The sequence below is a fragment of the Triticum aestivum genome, chromosome 6A (assembly GCF_018294505.1).
Source record: "Triticum aestivum cultivar Chinese Spring chromosome 6A, IWGSC CS RefSeq v2.1, whole genome shotgun sequence".
NCBI lineage: Eukaryota > Viridiplantae > Streptophyta > Magnoliopsida > Poales > Poaceae > Triticum > Triticum aestivum.
In genome coordinates this window covers 123640136-123665119 of record NC_057809.1, presented here as the reverse complement: position 1 = coordinate 123665119, position 24984 = coordinate 123640136, and the positions used below count along the sequence as shown (strand labels likewise).

Sequence of the window (24984 nt, the reverse complement as noted above, 5' to 3'; positions counted from 1 at the left end):
TACTCGGCAATATCTTTCTTCATTCCAGTCCACCAGAAACGTTCCTTCAAATCCAAATACATCTTGATGTTTCCGGGGTGTATCGAGTATGGTGAGTCGTGGGGAGCCAACGGCTAGAGATGCTCTAAGGAGGAACACACATGGTGTTTAACAGAGCACATATGACCTAACAATTCATTTGCAAAAAGAATTGATGGAACAGGAGCACTACAACACAAGTTACAGTGGAACAAAGTTTGAATTAAATTTAAATTCAAACCAGGTCAAACATATTTGCCTTTGGAGTATACATTACATGATCAACAAGTATTTGATACAGGTTTTCAGACGCAAAAAGAATCAATTGAATAGGATATACGGTTCTCCTGATATGATCAAATGAAGGTATGAGTTCAAATCCGAATTGATCAAATTTGAAATGTTCAAAAGTTAAAACTTATGAGTGAAGTGAAAATAGGGCTCCGGTATGAAACCAACGGAATTGGATTTGTCAAAAACGGAGCTACAGTTGAAAAGTTATGATGAATTGAATTCCAGGGACCTATCGAAAAGTACAGAAACAGTTTCAGGCTGGTCGTAATGGAAAGTATCATATACTAGTGTCATGCATACGATACTAATATATAATAGTACATTCTAGTGCATAGTATCATATGTAAGTATCATAGATGACTTCATTTATTATGATGCATGATACATAGTAGCACAACATTTAATATGATACGGTATCATGATATGATACTCAAACCTCTCTTTCTTCATTTAATTCTATGTCACCTCATCAAATTTGCCTAGTTGGCATGCATGATACTACCTATGATACTCCCATTACAACTAGCCTCAGCCGAAAAAGATTAAAACAAAATTTGTGGACACGTGGCAGTAGGACATTCGTCGTTACCGATTAGTTGAGGAAATAACATAGACCATCGGATTTAAGTGAGCACGGGTGGCTGAGATGATGCCACGTCATAGGATTTGGGCAGAGGGGAAATTTCCTCACCGGAGGTTCGCCGGATTTGAACGGCGGTGGTCTCAGGCGTCGACGAGAAGGCGTCTCCGGTGGTTCTTTGACTTAGGGAAGTGCACGGGGAGGTTGGGCGTGGCACGACAGAATCAGGGGAGTCGTCGGAGTTCCCCGGTGCGTCCTGCATCGACGGCGGGAGCGGATGAACAGGGGCAGCGATTGGTGCCTGTGGCCTTCGGGGCTTCTTCTAGGAGCTCGGTTCGGCGCTTCCAGGAGAAAACAAAAGGGTCAAGGAGTGGGGAAACAACGCGTATATTAAGAAGCGAAGCTCAGAAAGTCGAGGGGATCACCGGAGATGGCCGATTCACTCGCCGGAGTTTTGGCTCTTCGGCGGATCTTCTCGAGGCCAGCGAGCACGAAATCGGGGCGGGCCTCAAGCGGTGATTGTGGGAATCGGTCAAGGGGGTTGAGAGGAGTCTCTTGGTGCCCGCGGGTTGGAGCGAGGGATTCGGGATCGGGCGAATCTCGCGGGATTTGGATCGGGCTCGCTGCAGCTTCGTGCACGGATGGGAGTCCGGCTGATGGTTAAGGACGAAGGCGGGTCAGCGGTGTCAGCGAGAGAGAGGAGATGAAAAGAAAGAAAAAAGACTGGGGCGCCGCTGCTGCTGGGCGCTGCCTGCTCCGCCGCGCGCGCGGGCGAGATTTAGAAGTGGGATGCTCCGATGTGGCCCGTGACGCTGGTTTTATTGTTTATTTATAACCGGGAAAGGAAATATAGCGTATATAAACACCATATCCATTTAGAAAAAAACCAAAAGTTTCTAGAAACTATATACACTAATAAATAGAATAGTGAACATTTTTTCCAGATCAAAATACGTATAAAAAATACATATAATATTTTCGTAAACATTAATTTGACGCTTATAAAATGTTGCATAAAATATTTTTAAACTCCAGAGAAAAATGCAAACAACATTTAAATCATTTCCAACTCTTTTATATTGAAGGAGTCATATTACCGTCTCTCAGTTTTTTATTGGATTTGTTTTAAATGTTGAAACCAAAATAAGAGAATATTAAATTATTCACCAATATCATTCTTTGAGGAAGTCATGTCATCCTCTCTCATATTTGAATTGGGAATATTCTCGAACCCAAAATAAGATCCAAACGAATAATTGGGAAAGTCCTTTTATTCCCTCTCGTTTAATATTCATTTAAAACTCCAGAAGTTTCAAATCCTAGTCAAAATTAACTAACAACAAGGAACACAAGCAAGTTTTTAATTAATCCCATTTAAATAATTAACATTCCAAAATTTAGAATTTTGGAATGTTACACTAAAGGGCCTTACGAACCGGTGATACAGCCCGGTTCTGTACTAGTGCATCCTCATCTTTCACTTGCTTGAAGAATTATCTCTCGGCAAATTTAACCGAGCAATTCTTCAAATACATCACCCATTTTATTCCTCGTTGATTATTCACATATTTCATTGAGTAGAAAATACCCTTTCCAGGAACTTTAGAAGTTTGTAAATAATATAATATGGTTGTGCTTTCTTTCCTCAACCATCATAATCTATTTTGTTGCTGCAAATAATATAATATGGTTGTGCTTTCTTTCCTCAACCATCATAATCTGTTTTGTTGCTGCAGGTACTCAACCATAACAACTAATAGCTCACATTGATTTGTTGGAGATATGCCCTAGAGGCAATCATGTATGATGATATTTCCTATGTGTTTATGAATAAATATAGTCCTTGGACATTATCAATGATGTGTATCAGCAAGTACGTGACTTGTTTGTGGGACTATGCATTGTATGATGACTGTCCTAAAAGGTCCCTAGTCGAAAGGGCTGTGTGGACGTGCAGCCAACTAGACTAGTATATGACACAGTCGATGGCTTGGTCTCACTAGCCATGGAGCATTGGATGCTAACCGGATAATATGGACTTGGAAAGATCTGGTCGGATTCGACGTAGTCGGATCCGAGTCGAGATAAGGTCCGAGTCGGACAGACCCAACTATGAGACGCAGCGATATGTCATCTGTGAGTCTCTAGTACAACATATGTTCTATGTCATAAGACCTAAGCTGACGCATGTACTCGGGATGGTGACAGACTTGCTTTGGGCCGACCAAACGCTACTCCGTGACTGGGTAGTTACAAAGGTAGGTTTCAGGCTTGTCCAGACCCATGTTGCGAGACATGGTCGAGCAAGATAGGATTTGACCCTCCGACCAGGAGAGATATACTCTGGGCCCCTCGTGTGATCTGACCAGGATAAGCATGGCCATGCGACAAGGATTATGAGATAATCTGGTTTGTGGTCGACATCACTGGAACGAGAAAGAGCCCGGGCTAGCACAAGGATGACAGACTCGCCTTGAGCTCGACAACATATATCGTGTGGCAAAAGGAATGGAAGTGTGATGTATAGGTTCGCTAACCAACTTCATAGTCTGCTTGGTGTTCGGCATGCCTTGCCAGAGGCCGCTACCAACCGTGCAGTTCGGAGTTGATCCGAACTGCGACCAAGCCGACTTGAACCTAAGGGGTCGCGCGCTTAAGGGAAGGAACCTACGAGGTCGGATCCGAGGACACTGGTCGGATGTGATCCGAACTGTATTCGGATTGTGGCCGAGTAGACTTATGGGCTTTAGGGTCCGTGCGAGGCCCAAGTGTTGAGCCCGTGACGGACGCCTATATATATAGTGGAGGTGCGGCACACTCATGGGGTTGATCGCTTCGGCGCTGTCACTAGGGTTTGCATGTGTTGCGAATAGACACCTCCACTCGCCGCCGGTTGTGTGATCGGACCTAGCAGTCCGCCGCACGACGTTCCTCCTGCACGCGCGGATACCGTTAGAGGCGGTGCACTTGCGCCGCTCCGGCGAACCTATACGTGGGAACCGACCACCGGATGTACGAGGGAGATCGGACGAGGAGGAGACGATCCACGCGGACGCGCTGCCCCAACTCTTTTTCCGCTGTACGGCACTGCGCGTCTAGTGGTAACGAACTGTGATCCATCTCCCGTAGCATGTTCTTGGTTGTTCTGCGCGTAGGAAATTTTAATTTGCAGTCGACGCACCCTACCGTAGATCCCAACATGATTTTCATTTCTTTAAACCTACGGGACGTGCTATGCGTCGCCTGGTGGATCTTTTCAAAATATCTGTCGGTCTACAAGCCATCCGATCTAACGCAATCTCCAGTCAAGCATCATTGTCACTTTTGCAACAAAAGTCGTGTTGCGAGAACCCTTTTGCAAAACAAGTCATGTTGCAGAAATATTTTGTAATAAAGGTTGTGTTGCAGATTTTTTGCAATAGAGGTCATGTTGCAGAGTATTTTTTTAGATTTTTTTGGCAACAGAGCTCTTGTTGCAATTTTTTTTGTGCAACAGATGTCTTCCCGCAACACATCACTTATTGCAGTGGGGGAGATTCCAACAAGTCAATTGCAAAATCTAGTCTAGTTAATATTTTGCAGTGGGGGAGATTGCAACAAGTCACTTGCTTGCCGCCGCGCCACCACCACCACTTGCTTGCAGGTTCCGTCCAACGCAGCAGCTAGGTCGGAAGCAGGGGAGAATAGGAACTGTGTGAGATGCGTACTAGACCTAGACTATTGAGGCCTCAACTATTGCATGCGTGTGCTGGACCTGACAGAACTGCTGAACGGTGGGCTTCAATTCAACTTGTGGCTATATATGTATATCTATTTTTTCTGTGCCAAAATCTTTGGTATTCCATGGAATACCAAGGAATACCCCTGGCTCCGCTAGTGGTTTTAGTCATCTTGCCCATGAGGCATGGTTCGCAAGTATCAAATGATTCATAATCAAGTGATTCTAAAAGTCCATCTGCATGGAGTTTCTTCATGCGCTTTACACCAATATGACCTAAATGGCAGTGCCAAAAATATGTTGCGCTATCATTATCAACTTTGCATCTTTTGACATCAATATTATGAATATGTGTATCACTACAATCAAGATTCAACAAGAATAGACCACTCTTCAAGGGTGGATATCCATAAAAAAATATTACTCGTATAAATAGAACAACCATTATTCTTTGATTTAAATGAATAACCATCTCGCACTAAACAAGATCCAGATATAATGTTCATGCTCAACGTGGGCACCAAATAACAATTATTCAGGTCTAAAACTGATCCCAAAGTGAAGGAAAAATGCCCTAGAGGCAATAATAAAGTTGCTATTTTATATTTCCTTATTCATGATAAAAGTTTGTTATTCATGCTAGAATTATATTGATCGGAAACCTAAATACATGTGTGAATACATTAACAAATACCATGTCCCTAGTAAGCCTCTACAAGACTAGCTCGCTGGTCAAAGATGGTTAAGGTTTCCAAACCATAGACATGTGTTGTCATTTGATAACGGGATCACATCATTAGGAGAAGGATGTGATGGACAAGACCCATCCGTTAGATTAGCATAATGATCGTTCAGTTTTATTGCTATTGCTTTCTTCATGTCAAATATATATTCCTTCGATTACGCGATTATGCAACTCCCGAATACCGGAGGAATACCTTGTGTGCTATCAAACGTCACAATGTAACTGGGTGATCATAAAGATGCTCTACAGGTATCTCCGAAGGTGTTTGTTGAGTTGGCATAGATCGAGATTAGGAATTGTCACTCAGAGTATGGAGAGGTACCTCTGGGCCCTCTTGGTAATACACATTGAGGGAGTCCTGGATTAGGGGGTGTCCGGATAGCCGGACTATACCTTCGGCCGGACTCCTGGACTATGAAGATACAAGATTGAAGAGTTCGTCCCATGTCCGGAAGGGACATTCCTTGGCGTGGAAGGCAAGCTTGGCGATACGGATATGTAGATCTCCTACCATTGTAACCGACTCTGTGTAACCCTAGACCTCTCCGGTGTCTATATAAACCGGAGGGTTTTAGTCCGTAGGACGAAGAACAATCATACCATAGGCTAGCTTCTAGGGTTTAGCCTCTCTGATCTCGTGGTAGATCTACTCTTGTACTACCCATATCATCAATATTAATCAAGCAGGACGTAGGGTTTTACCTCCATCAAGAGGGCCCGAACCTGGGTAAAACATCGTGTCCCCTGCCTCCTGTTACCATCCACCAAGACGCACAGTTCGGGACCCCCTACCCGAGATCCACCGGTTTTGACACCGACATTGGTGCTTTCATTGAGAGTTCCTCTGTGTCGTCACTTTTAGGCCCGATGGCTTCTCCGATCATCAACAGCGATGCGATCCAGGGTGAGACTTTTCTCCCCGGACAGATCTTCGTATTCGGCAGCTTTGCACTGCGGGCCAATTCGCTTGGTCATCTAGAGCAGATCGAAAGCTACGCCCCTGGCCATCAGGTCAGATTTGGAAGTTTGAACTACACGGCCGACATCCGCGGAGACTTGATCTTCGACGGATTCGAGCCACACCCGAGCGCGCCGCACTGTCACGATGGGCATGATCTAGCTCTGCCGCCGAACAGTGCCCTGGAGGCCGTACCTGTGTCCGCTCCGACCCCTAGCTCAGAGTTGATCACACCAATCGAGGATGGGTGGTTAGACACCGCCTCAGGGGCTGCAATCTCTACGGCGATTGAGCCGAACACCAGCCCTATTCTCTGCGAAGCCCGTGACTCCAAGGAGCTGGACTCCTCTCCTGACTCCAAGCCCTCCGCGCCCCTACCGATCGAACCTGATTGGGCGCCGATCATGGAGTTCACCGCCGCAGACATATTTCAGCACTCGCCCTTCGCAACATTCTAAATTCACTAAAGTCTCTCTCTTTATCAGGAGAGCCCTGGCCGGACTATGGTCAGCAAGGTTGGGATGCAGATGATGAAGAAATTCAAAGCCCACCCACCACCCACTTCGTAGCCACTGTCGATGATTTAACCGACATGCTCGACTTCGACTCCGAAGACATCGACGGTATGGACGCCGATGCAGGAGACGATAAAAAATCAGCGCCTATAGGGCACTAGAAAGCCACCTCATCGTATGATATATACATGGTGGACACCCCAAAAGAAGGCAATGGCGATGGAACAGCGGAGGAAGACCCCTTCAAGATGCGGCCTAAGCGCCGGCGTCAGCGGCGCCGCTCTAAATCCCGCCAAAGCAAAAACGGTGATTCCGGCACGGGAGATAATAATACCCCAGATAGTGCCGAAGACAACCACCTCCAGCAAGATTCAATACAGGAGGATAGAGAAGCTAGCCCTCATGAGAGAGCGGCAGACAGAGAGGTCGAGGAAGATAATTATATGCCTCCCTCCGAAGACGAGGCAAGCCTCGACGACGACGAATTTGTCGTGCCGGAGGATCCCGTCGAGCAAGAGCGTTTCAAACGCAGGCTTATTGCCACGGCGAGCAGCCTCAAGAAAAAACAGCAACAGCTTAGAGCTAATCAAGATTTGATGGCCGACAGATGGACTGAAGTCCTTGCGGCCAAAGAGTATGAACTCGAACGCCCCTCCAAGAGCTACCCAAAGCACATGTTGCTACCCCAATTAGAGGAGGAAGCACCTAAACCTACATCACCAGCGCATGATGCGGCCGACCGGTCACCCCGTGGCCGTGACAGAGAGGCCTCTCGGCCCTCCACTCAAGCCGCACCCCGGCGCCGCTCAAAAAATACCAAGGCATGGGAAAATGCGCCAGACCTGCGAGATATATTGGAGGACAAGGCAAGGCAAACAAGATCGATCTACGGATCACGTGGGCGCCCCACGACACGAGACGGTACTCGTCACGTCGGATACAGTAAATCCGGCTGGGCCGAACACAGTAGACAAAGCTCGTTTGAGCTGCGTCGTGATATAGCCTAATACAGAGGCGCCGCACACCCACTATGCTTCACAGATGAAGTAATGGATCATATAATCCCCGAGGGTTTCAATCCCGTTAACATCGAATCATACGATGACACAACAGATCCTGCGGTATGGATCGAGGACTATCTCCTTCATATCCACATGGCCCGCGGTGATGACCTACACGCCATCAAATACCTCCCACTCAAGCTTAAAGGACCAGCTCGGCATTGGCTTAACAGCTTGCCAGCAGAATCAATTGGTTGTTGGGAGGACCTGGAAGTCGCATTCCTCGACAATTTCCAGGGCACTTATGTGCGACCACCAGACGCCGATGACCTAAGCCACATAATTCAGCAGCCAGAGGAATCGGCCAGACAATTCTGGACACAGTTCCTAACCAAGAAAAGTCAAACTGTTGACTGTCCGGACACAGAGGCCCTAGCAGCCTTCAAGCATAACATTCGCGACGAGTGGCTTGCACGGCACCTAGGACAGGAAAAGCCGAAATCTATGGCAGCCCTCACGACACTTATGACCCGCTTCTACGCGGGAGAAGACAGCTGGCTAGCTCACAACAATAACATGACCAAGATCCCTGGTAATTCGGATACCAAGGATAACAGTGGCAGGTCGCGTCGCAACAAGCAAAAGTGTCGCATTAACGGCGACAATGCTGAGGATACGGCAGTTAATGCCGGATTCAGAGGCTCTAAACCCGGTCAGCGGAAAAAGCCATTCAAAAGAAATACTCCGGGCCCGTCCAGTTTTGACCGAATACTCGACCGCTCATGCCAGATACATGGCACCCCCGAAAAACTAGCCAATCACACCAACAGGGATTGTTGGGTATTCAAGCAGGCAGGCAAGTTAAATGCCGAAAGCAGAGACAAGGGGCTGCATAGCGATGACGAGGAGGAGCCCCGGCCACCGAACAACAGTGGACAGAAAGGTTTTCCCCCACAAGTGCGGACGGTGAACATGATATACGCAACCCACGTCCCCAAGAGGGAGCGGAAGCGTGCGCTAAGGGACGTATACGCGATGGAGCCAGTCGCCCCAAAGTTCAACCCATGGTCTTCCTGCCCGATCACTTTTGATCGAAGGGACCACCCCACTAGCATCCGTCATGGCGGATTCGCCGCATTGGTTCTAGACCCAATTATTGACGGATTTCACCTGACTAGAGTCCTTATGGACGGCGGCGGCAGCCTGAACCTGCTTTACCAGGATACAGTGCGGAAAATGGGCATCGATCCCTCGAGGATTAAACCCACTAAAACGACCTTTAAAGGCATCATACCAGGTGTAGAGGCCAACTGTACAGGCTCAGTTACACTTGAAGTGGTCTTCGGATCTCCGGATAATTTCCGAAGCAAGGAGTTAATCTTCGACATAGTCCCGTTCCGCAGTGGCTATCACGCACTACTCAGGCGAACCGCATTTGCTAAGTTCAATGCGGTGCCGCACTGCGCATACCTCAAGCTCAAGATGCCAGGCCCTCGAGGAGTCATCACGGTCAATGGAAACACCAAATGCTCTCTCCGAACGGAGGAGCATACGGCGGCTATCGCAGCGGAAGTACAAAGCAGCCTCTCAAGGCAATTCTCCAGTCCGGCCATTAAACGTCTGGACACCGTCAAGCATGCCCGGAGTAACCTACAACAAGACCGCCTGGCACGTTCCGAGCAAGCGTAGCAATGCGGCCCCAACCCCAGCCCTCGTGAACTTGCGAAACTAGTGTTGCGCGTACATAACTACGCTCTGGAAATACCATGGGCAAAGGGGGAGGGGCACCATCACGGCACGCCCGAAACGCGGCTTAAACCGCACTAGGGGCTGCCGATTTCTTAATTTTCTCTTATTTTCAGGACTCCATTCTTCGGAAGGCTTGTCCGGTAGTACAATTGCCGCACAAACGATACAACCAGGGAAGTAGAAAGCTACGCCGCACTATGGAACTCTAAGGTGGTCTCTATAACGAGTAGTATACCCGTTTCACATGCCATTCCACAGCTTGCCCCTGGAATGGACACGTTAAATAGTCCCATTGTTTGCTTATCGCACTATTTGTATCGTTCTGCTTTGATCGCAGCTTTTTTAAATAAACAATGCATAGCTTCTGTCTATTATTGCATTACTCTTTTTTACGAATATATGTTCATTAATGACATGTTGCACCCATACACTTTGGTACGGCCAATACGCCAGGGGCTTAAGTACCCCACAATACGGTGTGAGAAGTCCAAACACTTTCACAAGTGCGGCACCCCGAACTTATAGCATTATATGCATCGGCTCCGAATCATGTCTTGGGTCAATAGTTGGGTTTGCCCGGCTCCTATGTTTTGGTACCTTACGTTCCGTTATATCGGCTAAGGTAGCACTAGGAGAACTACTGCGATTGTGCCCCAGTTGAGCTGGGCTAAGCACCTCAGTAGAGAAAGCTAAAACTGACCGTCATGATGAGGCAAGAGCTGGTCGCTGTTCGAGAGGTTTTCGAGTCCCTAAAGACTTATGCCGCTTAGAGCGAGGAGTCGGCTTTGTCCAGCCTAGGCGTGGATAGAGCCCCGAACTCGGTCTTCCGAACACTAGCGGCTTCGCCGAAATTTAAAATTATAGAATTCTATGGCTAAGTGAGAGTGTTCAAGCATTATAGTCTGATTGCCTTGTTCGTTGTGTTGAGCGCCTCCCTCGAAGGACCCAAGAATGGGAAAAAGAGCACTCATGTTTATCCCGAACACCCCAGCACTCGTGGCATGGGGGCAGAAGCCGACGACTCGCCATCTCTCAAATTTGATAAATGGACGCACAGAAGGTAATATTTTAAATTCAAAAGCGTTGCTTAGTGCATATGAACAAGTTTTCAGCGTACAGGATCACAAATGCGAGTTTACTCAAAAATTACATCTTTGGAGCATTCATCCGCTATAAGGCGGGCACCCTTCAGGACGCCCTCATAATACGCTTCCGGGATGCGATGCTCCTTGCCCGGCGGCGGCCCGTCCTTCACCAGCTTCTCCGCATCCATCTTGCCCCAGTGCACTTTAGCACGGGCAAGCACCCTACGGGCACCTTCGATGCAGACGGAGCGCTTGATTACTTCAAGCCGTGGACAGGCATCCACCAGCCGCCTCACCAGCCCGAAGTAGCTCCCAGGCAGAGCCTCTCCAGGCCAAAGCCGAACTACGAGGCCCTTTATGGACTGTTCGGCCACCTTGTGGAGCTCGACCATTTGCTTCAGCTGGTCGCTCAAAGGCACCAGGTGTCCGGCCTCAGCATACTGAGACCAGAACACCTTCTCCGTCGAGCTCCCCTCCTCGGCTCGGTAGTAGGTGGCGGCATCAGACGCACTGCGGGGCAAATCTGCGAATGCTCCTGGAGAGCTCCGGACCCGGGTAAGTAACAAGTAATTCACTTTCACATGCTTGCTTTGCATAATGAATGCCTTACCCGCCGCTATCTTCTTCATCGCTTAAATTTATTGGAGGGTTTTCTAGGCTTTGGCCTTGGCAAACTTCGCGCTTTTGAGGGCTGCCGGAAGCTCGGACGCTTGCGTCTTTGAGTCAAGCTCCAAACTCTCATGTTTTTTTACAAGAGCCTGGAGCTCTTTCTGCACCTCCTCCACCCGCGCCTCCTGCTTCCCTCTCTCTGTGCACTCCGCGGCCGCTCTATTTTCGGCCTTGGATAGCGCTTGCTTAAGGGTTGCCACCTTGGTCGTGGCCCCTATAATAGCACGTTGATCCTGTCATTTTTTGCAACCACATCTTCTCTATATAATTGCACAAGGTATTACTTACCTTCCTTCTCCTCGAGTTGCCTCTTGGCATGGCCGAGCTCGTTCTCGGACCGCGTGAGGTTTTGCTTCAGCGTATCCACCTCCGCAGTCAGTGCGGCGGAGGCCAGCAGCGAAGCCTGTATATGCATATTGACTTGATTATGTTAGACTCCTGCGAATGTTATTAGATCCTCTATTCGGCTTTTCTTTCCGAACGCCAAACAGAGCATCAGGGGCTACTGTCTATGCGGTAATATTTTTATTCTTTACTTACCTCAAAGCCTGTTAGAAGGCTGGCACAGGCTTCAGTCAGTCCGCTCTTGGCGGACTGAACCTTCTCGATCACCGCACTCATAATAGTGTGGTGCTCCTCATCGATGGAGGCGCCTTTAAGCACCTCCAGCAAATTGTCCGGTGCCTCTGGTTGGACAGAGGTCACCGGCTCGGTAGGCTTGCTCCTCTTGGAAGGAGGCTGCCTACCGGAGTCCAGAACCGTTGAAGGTTCCGGCGCGGTGTCCGGCTCAAGGTCGGACTCGGGACCCTTGGGGGTTTTATCCCCTTTGCGCCTGGAGTCCGGGAGGTCGCCTTGCGGTGCCTCCAGGACCACCTCCTCCTGGCTTGGAACCTGTTGGGACAGCACCTCGGCGTCGTCCGTAGGGTGGGGGGAGGTAGCGGGCGGAAGTGAATTCACGTCCGACGAATCCAAGGAGCCGCTCGACGACTTGTCGAGCCCGGCCTTGGGCGGACTGCATAGTCATATTCGGCGTAAGGAGGAGCTGTGCAAGAAAGGAACACTATGAATTGCTCTGGTGTCTGAATACTTACGATCTCGCCAGGGGCTTGGCCCTGTGCGGCCACTCCTCTTCGCCGTCGTCGGTGTTGGTGGAGTAGTCCGGAGGAGGGGTATTCCCCTTCTTGGACCCTTCGGCCTCCCCAGTTGGGGCGGCCTTCCTTTTCTTCCCTCCCCCCACTGGAGGGGGAGAGGTCTCTTCTTCCTCCTCCTCGTATTCACGGGAGGAGTGCGCCTTGGAGTCGTCGGATGATGAATCCGACACCTCCTGGCGCCGGGCACTCTTTCGAGTCCCCGTGGCCTTCTTCTTGGCCTTCTTCTTCGGCACCACATAGGGTGCCGGGACCAGCAGCTTCGCCAAGCGAGCCTCCGCTGGGCCTTCGGGCAAAGGAGCCGGACAGTTGATCTGTCCGGACGTCTCCTGCCAATTCTGTCAAAGGTAAGGGAGCTTAGATCCTGCATGGAGTCAAACTATGAAAAACTAATACCCTGTAAAAGGTAAAAACAGCTTTCCGCACGAGCGCGACGCTGCGTGCTGAATCCGCGATCCTCAGTAGCGGATGCGGGGGCCTCGGCACCCTTGAAAAGCACCTTCCAGGCATCTTCATACGTCGTGTCGAAGAGCCTGCTCAGAGTTCGGTGGTGCGCCGGGTCGAACTCCCACAGGTTGAAAGCCCATTGTTGACACGGGAGGATCCGGCGGATGAGCATAACCTGGACTACGTTGACAAGTTTGAGCTTCTTGTCCACCAGGGTTTGGATGCATGTTTGGAGTCCGGTCAGCTCTCCTTCTTTACCCCACGACAGGCCCGTCTCTTTCCAGGAGGTGAGCCGCGTAGGGGCTCCGGATCGGAACTCGGGGGCTGCGACCCATTCAGGGTCGCGCGGCTCGGTGATGTAAAACCACCCCGATTGCCACCCCTTTAGGGACTCCACAAAGGAGCCCTCGAGCCATAGGACGTTGGGCATCTTGCCCACCATGGCGCCTCCGCACTCCGCCTGGGTGCCGTGCACCACCTTCGGCTTGACATTGAAAGTCTTGAGCCATAGGCCGAAATGGGGGCGGATGCAGAAGAAAGCCTCGCACACGATGATAAACGCCGAGATATTGAGGACAAAGTTTGGGGCCAGATCGTGGAAATCCAGGCCATAGTAGAACATGAGCCCCCGGACAAATGGGTGGAGAGGGAAGCCCAGTCCGCGGAGGAAATGAGGGAGGAACACCACCCTCTCATGGGGCCTAGGGGTGGGGATGAGCTTCCCCTCTTCGGGAAGCCGGTGCGCAATGTCGTTAGACAAGTATCCGGCCTTCCTCAGTTTTTTGATGTGTCCCTCCGTGACGGAGGAGACCATCCACTTGCCTCCCGCTCCGGACATGGCTGGAGAAGGTTGAGGTGGGGTGTGCGGACTTGGGCACTGGAGCTCGGGTGCATGGAAATGGATAGGCAAAGGAGGAAGAAGGCGTGGATGAAAAGGTGGATCCTTATCCCCTTATATGGATGGACGCGACTATGTGCCCCCACTAGCCTGGTAAAACTCGCTTATCTCCCAAGCGCCATAGTCAATGGCGCGGTTGGGTTACCCACACCCGTATTGATGAGAATCCCGAAATAAGGGGGCACGATCTCTGCTTTAACAAGACGTGCCAAGGAAACCGCCTCACTAAACGCGCTGAGGTGGGACAGTAAAATGATTCGAATAAAGACTTGGCCGTAGTGTGATGTCACGCTATGGAATATGTCAGCAGATTAGATTTGTGTAAATATTATTCTCTCTATGGCAATATGTGGAAACTTATTTTGCAGAGCCGGACACTACCTTTGTGTTCAAAATTTTCTATGAAGTACTTGGAGGAGGAACCCGCCTTGCAATGCCGAAGACAATCTGCGCGCCAGACTCGTCGTCATTGAAGCCTGGTTTAGGGGCTACTGAGGGAGTCTTGGATTAGGGGGTGTCCGGATAGCCGGACTATACCTTCGGTCGGACTCCTGGACTATGAAGATACAAGATTGAAGACTTCGTCCCATGTCCGGAAGGGACTTTCCTTGGCATGGAAGGCAAGCTTGGCGATACAGATATGTAGATCTCCTACCATTGTAACCGACTCTGTGTAACCCTAGCCCTCTTCGGTGTCTATATAAACCGGAGGGTTTTAGTCCGTAGGACGAAGAACAATCATACCATAGGCTAGCTTCTAGGGTTTAGCCTCTCTGATCTCGTGGTAGATCTACTCTTGTACTACCCATATCATCAATATTAATCAAGCAGGACGTAGGGTTTTACCTCCATCACGAGGGCCTGAACCTAGGTAAAACATCGTGTCCCCTGCCTCCTGTTACCATCCGCCTAGACGCATAGTTCAGGACCCCCTAACCGAGATCCGCCGGTTTTGACACCGACACACATCATAAGCTTGCAAGCAAGGGACTGAGGAGTTGGTCCGAGGTGATGTATTACGGAACGAGTAAAGAGACTTGCTGGTAATGAGATTGAACTAGGTATAGAGATACCAAGGATCGAATCTTGGGCAAGTAACATACCGATGACAAAGGGAATTATGTATCTTGTCATAACAGTTCGACCGATAAAGATCTTCGTGGAATATGTAGGAGCCAATATGGGCATACAGGTTCCGCTATTGGTTATTGACTGGAGAGGTGTCTCAGTCATGTCTACATAGTTCTCGAACCCGTAGGGTCCGCACGCTTAACGTTCATTGACGATATAGTATTATATGAGTTATGTGATTTGGTGACCGAATGTTGTTCGGAGTCCTGGATCAGATCATGGATATGACAAGGAGTCTCGAAATGGTCAAGAGGTAAAGATTGATATATAGGAAGATGGTATTTGGACACCAGAAGTGTTTCGGAGGGTGCCGGGTACTTATCGGGTCACCGGAAAGGAGTTTCGGGCACCCCCGGCAAAGATATGGACCTTATGGGCCAAGAGAGGGAACACACCAGCCACAAGGGGCTGGTGCGCCCCCACAGCAGGACGACCTAGGAGGAGAATCAAAGAGGGGAGGGAAAGGAAACTGTGGAGTAGGACTCCCCCTTCCTTCCCTCTCCCCCCTCTTTCCTTCCCCCTCGGGAAAACATGGCAGGGGGCGCAGGGCAAGGCAGGGCCCGTAGGGGACATCATTGTCTCAGCCGTGTGCGGCCCCCCATCCATCGTTTACTCCCTCGGTCATATCTTCGTAGTGCTTAGGCGAAGCCCTGCGGAGATCACATCACCATCACCGTCACCACGCCGTCGTGCTATCGGAACTCATCTACTACCTTGCCGTATTGCTAGATCAAGAAGGTGTAGGACATCCCCGAGTTGAACGTGTGCAGAACATGGAGGTGTCGTGCGTTCGGTACTAGATCAGTTGGAGCGCCAAGAAAGTTTGACTACATCAACCGCATTGTGAAACGCTTCCGCTTACGGTCTATGAGGGTACGTAGACACACTCTCCCCCTTGTTGCTATGCATGTCCATGGATAGATCATTGTTTGTTGGTAGAATTTTTTTGTTTTCCATGCAATGATTCCCAATTGTGGCATCAGAGCCAGCTCTATGCGTAGATGATATGCACGAGTAGAACACAAAGAGTTGTGGGCGGTGATAGTCATACTGCTTACCACCAACATCTTATTTTGATTCGATGGTATTGTGGGATGAAGCGGCCCGGACCAACCTTACATGTCCACGCACATGAGACCATTTCTGCCGACTGACATGCAACTAGTTTTGCATAAAGGTGGCTGGCGGGTGTCTGTTTCTCCTGCTTTAGTTGAATTGAATTTGACTGTGGCCAGTCCTTAAAGAAGGTTAAAACAGCAAACTTGATGAATCACTGTTGTGGTTATATGCGTAGGTAAGAACGGTTCTTGCTAGAAGCCCGTAGCAGCCACGTAAAACTTGCAAAAACAAAGTAGAGGGCGTCTAACTTGTTTTTGCAGGGAATGTTGTGATGTGATATGGTCAAGACATGATGTTATAAATGTTATTTTATGAGATGATCATGTTTTGTAAGTTATCAGCAATCGGGAGGAGCCTTATGGTTGTCTCTTTATTGTATGAAGTGCATACGCCATGTAATTGCTTTACTTTATCTCTATGCATTAGCGATAGTTGTAGAAGCAATAGTTGGTGAGACGACCACGACACAACGATGGAGATCAAGGTGTCGAGCCGGTGACGATGGAGATCATGACATGCTTTGGAGATGGAGATCAAAAGCACGAGATGATGATGGCCATATCATGTCACATATTTGTTGGGGAACGTAGCAATAATTCAAAAAAATTCCTACGTGTCACCAAGATCAATCTAGGAGATGCTAGCAATGAGAGAGAGGGAGTGCATCTTCATACCCTTGAAGACCACTAAGCGGAAGCATTGCAAGAACGCGGTTGGTGGAGTCGTACACGCAGCGATTCAGATCGCGGTCGATTCCGATCTAAGCGCCGAACAACGGCGCCTCCGCGTTCAACACACGTACAACCTGGGGATGTCTCCTCCTTCTTGATCCAGCAAGGGCAGAGGAGAAGTTGAGGGAGAACTCCGACAGCACGACAGCGTGGTGGTGATGGAGCTCGTGGTTCTCCGGCAGAGCTTCGCCAAGCGCGACGGAGGAGGAGGAGATGTTGGAGAGGGGGAGGGCTGCGCCAGGGGAATGGTATGGCTGCCCTCCCACCCCCACTATATATAGGGCAAGGGAGATGGGGCCGCCCCCTAGATGCATCTAGAGGGGGGCGGCCAAGAGGGAGGCTTGCCCCCCAAGCTAGGCGGGGGCACCCCCTCTAGGGTTTCCCCCAACCCTAGGCGCATGAGCCCTGGGGGGAGTTGGCGCCCAACCCACCTAGGGGCTGGTTCCCCTCTATATTCAGCCCATAGGGCCATCCGGGGCAGATGGACCATCCCGGTGGACCCTCAGAACCCCTTCAGTGGTCCCGATACAATACCAGTAACCCCCAGAACACTTCCGGCGACCGAGTAAGGACTTCCCATATATAAATCTTCATCTCCGGACCATTCTGAAACTCCTTGTTACGTCCGGGATATCATCCGAGACTCTGAACAACCTTCGGTAACCACATACTATTTCCCATAACAACTCTAGCGTCACCGAACCTTAAGTGTGCAGACCCTACGGGATAGGGGACCATGCAGACATGACCGAGACATCTCTCCGGCCAATAACCAACAGTGAGATCTGGATACCCATGTTGGCTCCCACATGCTCCACGATGATCTCATCGGATGAACCACGAGGTCGGGGATTCAATCAATCCTGTATAGAATTCCCTTTGTCAATCAGTATGTTACTTGCCCGAGATTCGATCGCCGGTATCCCCATATCTCGTTCAATATCGTTACCGGCAAGTCTCTTTACTCGTTCCGTAATGCATGATCCTGTGGCTAACTCCTTAGTCACATTGAGCTCGTTATGATGATGCATTACCGAGTGGGCCCAGAGATACCTCTCCGTCATATGGAGTGACAAATCCCAGCCTTGGTTCGTTCCAACCCAACAGATACTTTCGGAGATACCTGTAGTGCACCTTTATAGCCACCCAGTTACGTTGTGACGTTTGGTACACCCAAAGCATTCCTACGGTATCCGGGAGTTGCCTAATCTCATGGTCTAAGGAAATGATACTTGACATTAGAAAAACTTTAGCAAACGAAGTACATGATCTTGTGCTACGCTTAGGATTGGGTCTTCTCCATCACATCATTCTCCCAATGATGTGATCTCGTTATCAATGACATCCAATGTCCATGGTCAGGAAACCATGACCATCTATTGATCAACGAGCTAGTCAAGTAGAGGCTTACCAGGGACATATTACGATCTATGTATTCACACATGTATTACGGTTTCCGGTTAATACAATTATAGCATGCACAATAGAAAATTATCATGAACACGGAAATATAATAATAACCACTTTATTATTGCCTCTAGGGCATATTTCCAACAATATTTTGATTGCATGTGATGTTTATCTTTTATGCATCTTATTTTTCTTAGAATGGCGTTAGCATTATAAGATGACCCCTTCACTTAATTTCAAGATAGAAGTGTTCTCCCTAAGTATGCGCAGTAGCTACAGTTTGTCATTTCGAGACACCACGTGATGATCGGGTGTGATAGACTCTACGTTCGCATACAACGGGTGTAAGACAGTTTTGCACATGCAGAATACTTGGGTTAAACTTGACGAGCCTAGCATGTACAGACATGGCCTTAGAACACTGGAGACTGAAAGGTTGAACATGAGTTATATAGTAGATATGATCAACATAGATATGTTCACCATTGATAACTACCCCATATGATGTGATGCCCGGACATGGGATAATTGATTTGGATCATGTATCACTTACATAACTTGAGGGATGTTTATTTAAGTGGGAGTTCATTAGTAATTTGATTAGTTGGACTTAGTTTATCATGAACTTAGTCCTGATAGTATTTGCAAATTATGTTATAGATCAATAGCTCACGATGTAGCTCCACTATTGTTTTTGATATGTTCCTAGAGAAAAATAAGCTGAAAGATGATTGTAGCAATGACGCGGACTGGGTCTGTCATCTGAGGATTATCCTCATTGCTTCATGGAAAAATTATGTCCTTGATGCACCTCTAGGTGGCAGACTTATTGCAGGAACAGATGCAGACGTTATGAATGTTTGGCAAGCTCGATATGATGACTACTTAATAGTTTAGTGCGCCACGCTTTACGGCTTAGATCCGGGACTTCAAAAACATTTTGAACGCCATGGAGCATATGAGATGTTCCAAGAGCTGAAATTGGTATTTCAGACTCATGCCCATGTTAAGAGGTATGAGACCTCTGACAAGTACTTTGCCTACAAGATGGAGGAGAATAGCTCAGCCAGTGAGCATGTGCTCAGTATGTCTGGGTACTACAATCACTCGAATCAAGTGGGAGTTAATCTTCCAGATAAGATAGTGATTGAAAGAGTTCTCTAGTCACTATCACCAAGTTACTAGAACTTCGTGATGAACTATAATATGCAAGGGATGACGAAAAAGATTCCCGAGCTCTTCGCGATGCTGAAATCCGCGAAGGTAGAAATCAAGAAAGAGCATCAAGTGTTGATGGTTAACAAGACCACTAGTTTCAAAAAAAAGGGCAAGGGACAGAAAGGGAACTTCAAGAAGAATGGTGTAACGCCCCGAGACCGATGTGCCAGGTGTCGTCCAGTTATTCGCTGTTGTTGCCTTGTCTTTTGCTTGGGTGTTGCATCTTGTCATGTCATCATGTGCATTGCATCATCATGTTTTCGAAACTTGCATCCGTCTGGGTTTCCCAGTTCCTTCCGTTGTCCGTTCTGAGCCCAGACACACTCGCACGCGCCCACGGCATGTCCGAAATAGTATTTTATAAGTGGCCGAGATATGTTCTCGGAATGGGATGAAAGTTGGCGTGTGGTCTTATTATAGTGTAGATAGACCGCCTGTCAAGTTTCATCGCATTCGGAGTTCGTTTGATAGCCCAACCGTTAAACTATAGCGGCATTATAGCCGGTCTAACGTCGGACGTTTTCGGTCTCCGGAAACAGTCGCCGGGCCTCCCTCTCTTCTCTTCTCTCAGCTCGAGACCATCTACACAGCTCACTACCTACCGCCAGGTCCAACCTAACCTCTCCCGTCAGCTCGCAGCCCTCCTCGCGCGCGCGTCCGTAAGTTGTCCCGGACCCGACCCGGACAGTTGTCACCGTTGGATCCGGATCATCCCCGAACATCTACAAAACGTCTCCGTTTTTCTCTTTGGGCTACCTAACCTATTTTTCGCGACCGTCCAATTACGATCAGAGGGACGAGGTAGCCCCTAAGCCTAGTCCACCTGCTATATATATTCACCGGTCCAAACTCTAGTCAAACCCTAATCCCTAGGGGATCTGTCCCTTCACCGCCGCCAGACCAACCCTCTCCTCGTTTTTCCTCCAGCACCAATCGAATCCGGCCCAGATCCAGCCTCCCACCCATCCTTCTGTGGCCGCCAGATGGGGATCCAACAACCTTTAGCGCGCCTGAGCCTTCAGCAGCGCTCGATCCAGATCGGATCGAGGCCACCTCTCGCGACAGACTCGTCGATCAGGAACGGGAGAGGATCTCCCGATCGAGTCCCTCGTCGACGCCGGCAACCACCTCTATCAGGACCCCTCTCGCCGCCCTTCTCCTTCCCTCCCTCTTTTCCCGTTTCCTCTCTCTCATTTGGAGCTCTCTGTCTCCCAGAGGCCACCCAGCGCCGCCGACCTTGAGCTGCCATGGATGGAGGTCGCCAAATCCTGCAACCCTGGAGTGCCGCCGCCCGTTCCCGGCCTCCTGTCATTGCGTCGTCGTCACCGGATCAGCATCACTCCCAAGCCCCATGGCGCCGCCTCGCCTCTGCCTCCTGTTCCTCTGCACCGAGCGATGTGACTTCGTCCGCATCGACCTGCTCCGATCCAGCGCCCGCGAGCGTTGACCGCGCTCGTGCCTCCCCAGGCCACCTAGCTGGCCTGCTTCCTACCAGATCCGGCCCAACACCAGCGCCTGATGACTGTGCCTAGACCAGCAGCCTCCAGGCCCAGCTTGCCCCTTCGCGGCCTACCTCCCTCCTCCATCGAACGGGCCAAGGCCCAGCGCACACTTCTCACCCCAGCCGGCCCAGTTCGCCTCTGCCTCACGTGCCAAGTCCATGGGTGAGCAGCCCAGTTCTTCTCAGATCCAGCCCATAGTTGTTTTTTTCTGTGCGCAGCGAATTTGTCCATTTAATCAGAGCACTGCAGTTTATAGAAAACCCCTTGCACTTCATGCATTTAATAACTCACAATTTGTGCATCGGATTAAAATCAATTATATATGAAAAATGCTTAGAATTATGTGTAGGTTAATTATATGCAACTTTCATCTATGTTTAAAATGTTTAAAATGATGTTTGATTAAATTTGCTCCTATGCCATGCTAAAATGACTTAATTCATAACTAATTAACCGTAGCTCCAAATTTAATAAACTTTATATGTAAATGGGGTAGAATTTTGCCTATTTTAACATGGTGGCTTCACTTTGCATGCTTAACAACTCTAAAATTGTGTTTAGGGCAGAACAGTACCAAATCTATAATAAGCTCATGAGGAGTTTCCGGAATTGTTGTTCGTTGCTTCCGGCCTCATTTAAACTTGCCTAGATTAGGTAGTTTCATCATGCTTCACCTCATGCCATTCTAACAACATTGAATATTGTTGGGTACATAAACGAGATCGAACTAAATAACTTGAATGTGGTGTTTCGTCAATATGCAACGGAGTTGCATGTTGAGCTCCACTTAATTTGTAGGATTGTTTGTGCATTTTGCCATGCCATGCTTCATTAAACTGGACATGCATCATACTTGTTTGTGCATCATGCCATATTTATGTGGTGGTTGTTTACCATGATTGTTTGCTTCTTTCCGGTGTTGCTTCTTCGGGTTGGTTCCGATAACGTCGTGTTGTGAGGATTCATTCGTCTACGTCCGTTTGTCTTCCTCATGGACTCGTTCTTCTTCCTTGCGGGATTTCAGGCAAGATGACCAAAACCTCGAAATCACTTCTATCTTTGCTGGCTAGTTGCTCGCTCTTTTGCTATGCCTATGCTGCGATACCTACCACTTGCTTATCATGCCTCCCATATTGTTGAACCAAGCCTCTAACCCACCTTGTCCTAGCAAACCGTTGATTGGCTATGTTACCGCTTTGCTCAGCCCCTCTTATAGCATTGTTAGTTGAAGGTGAAGATTGAAGTTTGTTCCTTGTTGGAACATGGAGATATTGTTCCTTGTTGGAACATGTTTACTTGTTGGGATATCACATATATCTTATTTAATTAATGCATCTATATACTTGGTAAAGGGTGGAAGGCTCGGCCTTATGCCTAGTGTTTTGTTCCACTCTTGCCGCCCTAGTTTCCATCATATCGGTGTTATGTTCCCGGATTTTGCGTTCCTTACGCAGTTGGGTTATAATGGGAACCCCTTGACAGTTCGCTTTGAATAAAACTCCTCCAGCAAGGCCCAACATTGGTTTTACCATTTGCCACCTAGCCTCTTTTCCCTTGGGTTAGGCCAGCCCAAGGGTCATCTTATTTTAACCCCCCCGGGCCAGTGCTTGTCTAAGTGTTGGTCCAACCCAGAGCACTGTGCGGGGCCGTCCCTTGGCAAATTGGGTTACGTTGGCTCCCCTACGCTTAGCTTATCCGGTGTGCCCTGATAACGAGATATGTGCAGCTCCTATCGGGATCGTCGGCACAGCGGGTGGTCTTGCTGGACTTGTTTTACCATTGTCGAGGATGTCTTGTAGAACCGGGATACCGAGTCTGATCGGAATGTCTCGGGAGGAGGTCTATTCCTTCGTTGACTGTGAGAGCTTGTCATGGGCTAAGTTGGGACACCCCTGCAGGGATTTGAACTTTCGAAATCCGTGCTCGCGGTTATGGGCAAATGGGAATTTGTTAATGTCCGGTTGTAGAAAACCTGAAGTTGACCTTAATTAAAATGAATCAACTGCGTGTGTAACCGTGATGGTCTCTTTCCGGCGGAGTCCGGGAAGTGAACACGGTGTTGGAGTTATGCTTGACGTAGGTTGTTCTAGGATCACTTCTTGATCATAGTTTCTCGATCGTGCTTTGCCTTCTCTACTCGCTCTCTTTGCGTATGTTAGCCACCATATATGCTAGTCGCTTGCTGCAGCTCCACCTCATACCTTTCACCTTACCTATGAGCTTAAATAGTCTTGATCACGATGGTGCGAGATTGCTGAGTCCCCGTGACTCACAGGTACTTCCAAAACCAGTTTGCAGGTGCCGTTGAACCGAGCAGGTGACACAACCAAGCTCAGGAGGAGCTCGATGAAGATCTTGTCCTTTGTGTTGTTTTGTTCTAGCTGATCAGTAGTGGAGCCCAGTTGGGGTCGATCGGGGACCTTTGTCGCATTTGGGGTTCTTCTTTTCTTTTGGTTCTGTAGTCGGACCTTGATTGTATCTGGATGATGTAATGCTTTGTTCATGTAATTGTGCGAAGTGGCGATTGTAAGCCAACTATGTATCTCTTTTCCCTTATTGTATTACATGGGTTGTTTGCGAAGATTACCTCACTTGCGACATTGCTTTCAATGCGGTTATGCCTCTAAGTCGTGCTTCGACACGTGGGAGATATAGCCGCATCGAGGGCGTTACAAGTTGGTAATCAGACCCTTCCCCGACCTTAGGAGCCCCCATTGCTTTATCGTTTTTAGCAGCCGTTGTTGAGTCTAGAAAAATGTTTTGAGTCATTTAGGAATTATATATCGGAGAGTTTAGGAATTCTTTTTACTCCCCAGTCTCCTCATCGCTCTGGTAAGGCATCCTGACGTAGAGTTTTGACTCTTCTCTTCTCAAATTTTTCACTAATTTTTTTTAGGTTCACGCGGGTATCTTGGAATCGTTCTGATGGTTTTCTGACGAGAACATTGTTCTTGGTGCCTCTTGTCTTTAGGGGTTGTGGCAGTGTCCCAGGGAGTTGAGCTCCGAGGTGTTGTCGTCACAATTTTATCGTTGCAGTTCTGGAATACCTGAGTTTAGTACGCCGACATCGAAAATCTCTTTTATGAAGTTCGTTGGTGAGATAACCTCGACGCCACCCAGTACTGGGGCGGCAGTTCGAGAGTATTGCCATAACTTGTATAACGGATGCTTTTCGAAGGTTGAGGTAGATGATTTCCGAAGGTTTCTTGGTTATGTGTTGAAGGATGGATACAGCTGGATGTAGGTTTTGCTAGTTTTGGGTGAGATATTATGCTTCCTCTGTATCCCCAACACCTAATTGCATAACCGGAAAGGTTCGGGAGTTTCATAAGTGGGAATTCAAGTATTTCTTAGGATATCTTTCCGACAGATGTATGATATGAAATTGGGGTTCGACGTCTAGTGGTCCGCCTATTCACGGTCGGTTTTACAGTGGTCTCGTTGTGTCTTAAAGAGTCCTTGGCTATGCCGACTCGGGGACGCTTCGTATGTCATGTGCACTGCCTTGTACATGATGGTGCTGTATGATCGAGCCCGTGTAGGCCCCACCACGAAAATTTCAGACGAAATCTCTATCATATGTTTGTTCTGGCTTATTCTGCAAGCCAATCCTTTGTTTTGTTTTGAGTTGTGAAATTCGAGTTGCTTCAATGTCAAGTGTTGATTCCATGCGTTTTTCTAAGCGGTGTTCTCATGTGAATACTAATTGTCGGGTGGTAGGTACGACATATGCCAACGAGTGGCTTATCATTGTGGGAGCCAGTAAGACGTCGCCGGTGCCTCGAAACGGGATGAGGCGAAGACATGCACGCCGACGAATCTTACCCAGCTTCGGGGCTCTCTGTGGAGATAACACCCCTACTGCTGCTCTGCGGGGTCTCCGCATGGTCCCTAGATGAACAAGTAGCTACACTCTGTTGGCGAGAGGAGGAAGAAGGGCACGGCTTGCTCTCTTCTCCTCCCTATGTGGTGTCTGAGACTAGCAGGGTTTCATCTCCCTTTGCATGGGTGCCCCGGGGGGTTTATATAGGCCTACCCCCCGGGGGTA

General features: G+C 48.7%; 1 long non-coding RNA gene across 1 annotated transcript; it reads right to left on the bottom strand.

Moving 5' to 3' along the window:
• Nucleotides 1-219: 219 nt before the first annotated feature.
• Nucleotides 220-1562, bottom strand: LOC123130449 (uncharacterized). The gene is made up of 2 exons (XR_006463829.1): nucleotides 1318-1562; nucleotides 220-1233 (listed from the first exon to the last, which is right to left on the bottom strand). It is a non-coding gene; the product is annotated as an uncharacterized lncRNA (long non-coding RNA).
• Nucleotides 1563-24984: the final 23422 nt, after the last annotated feature.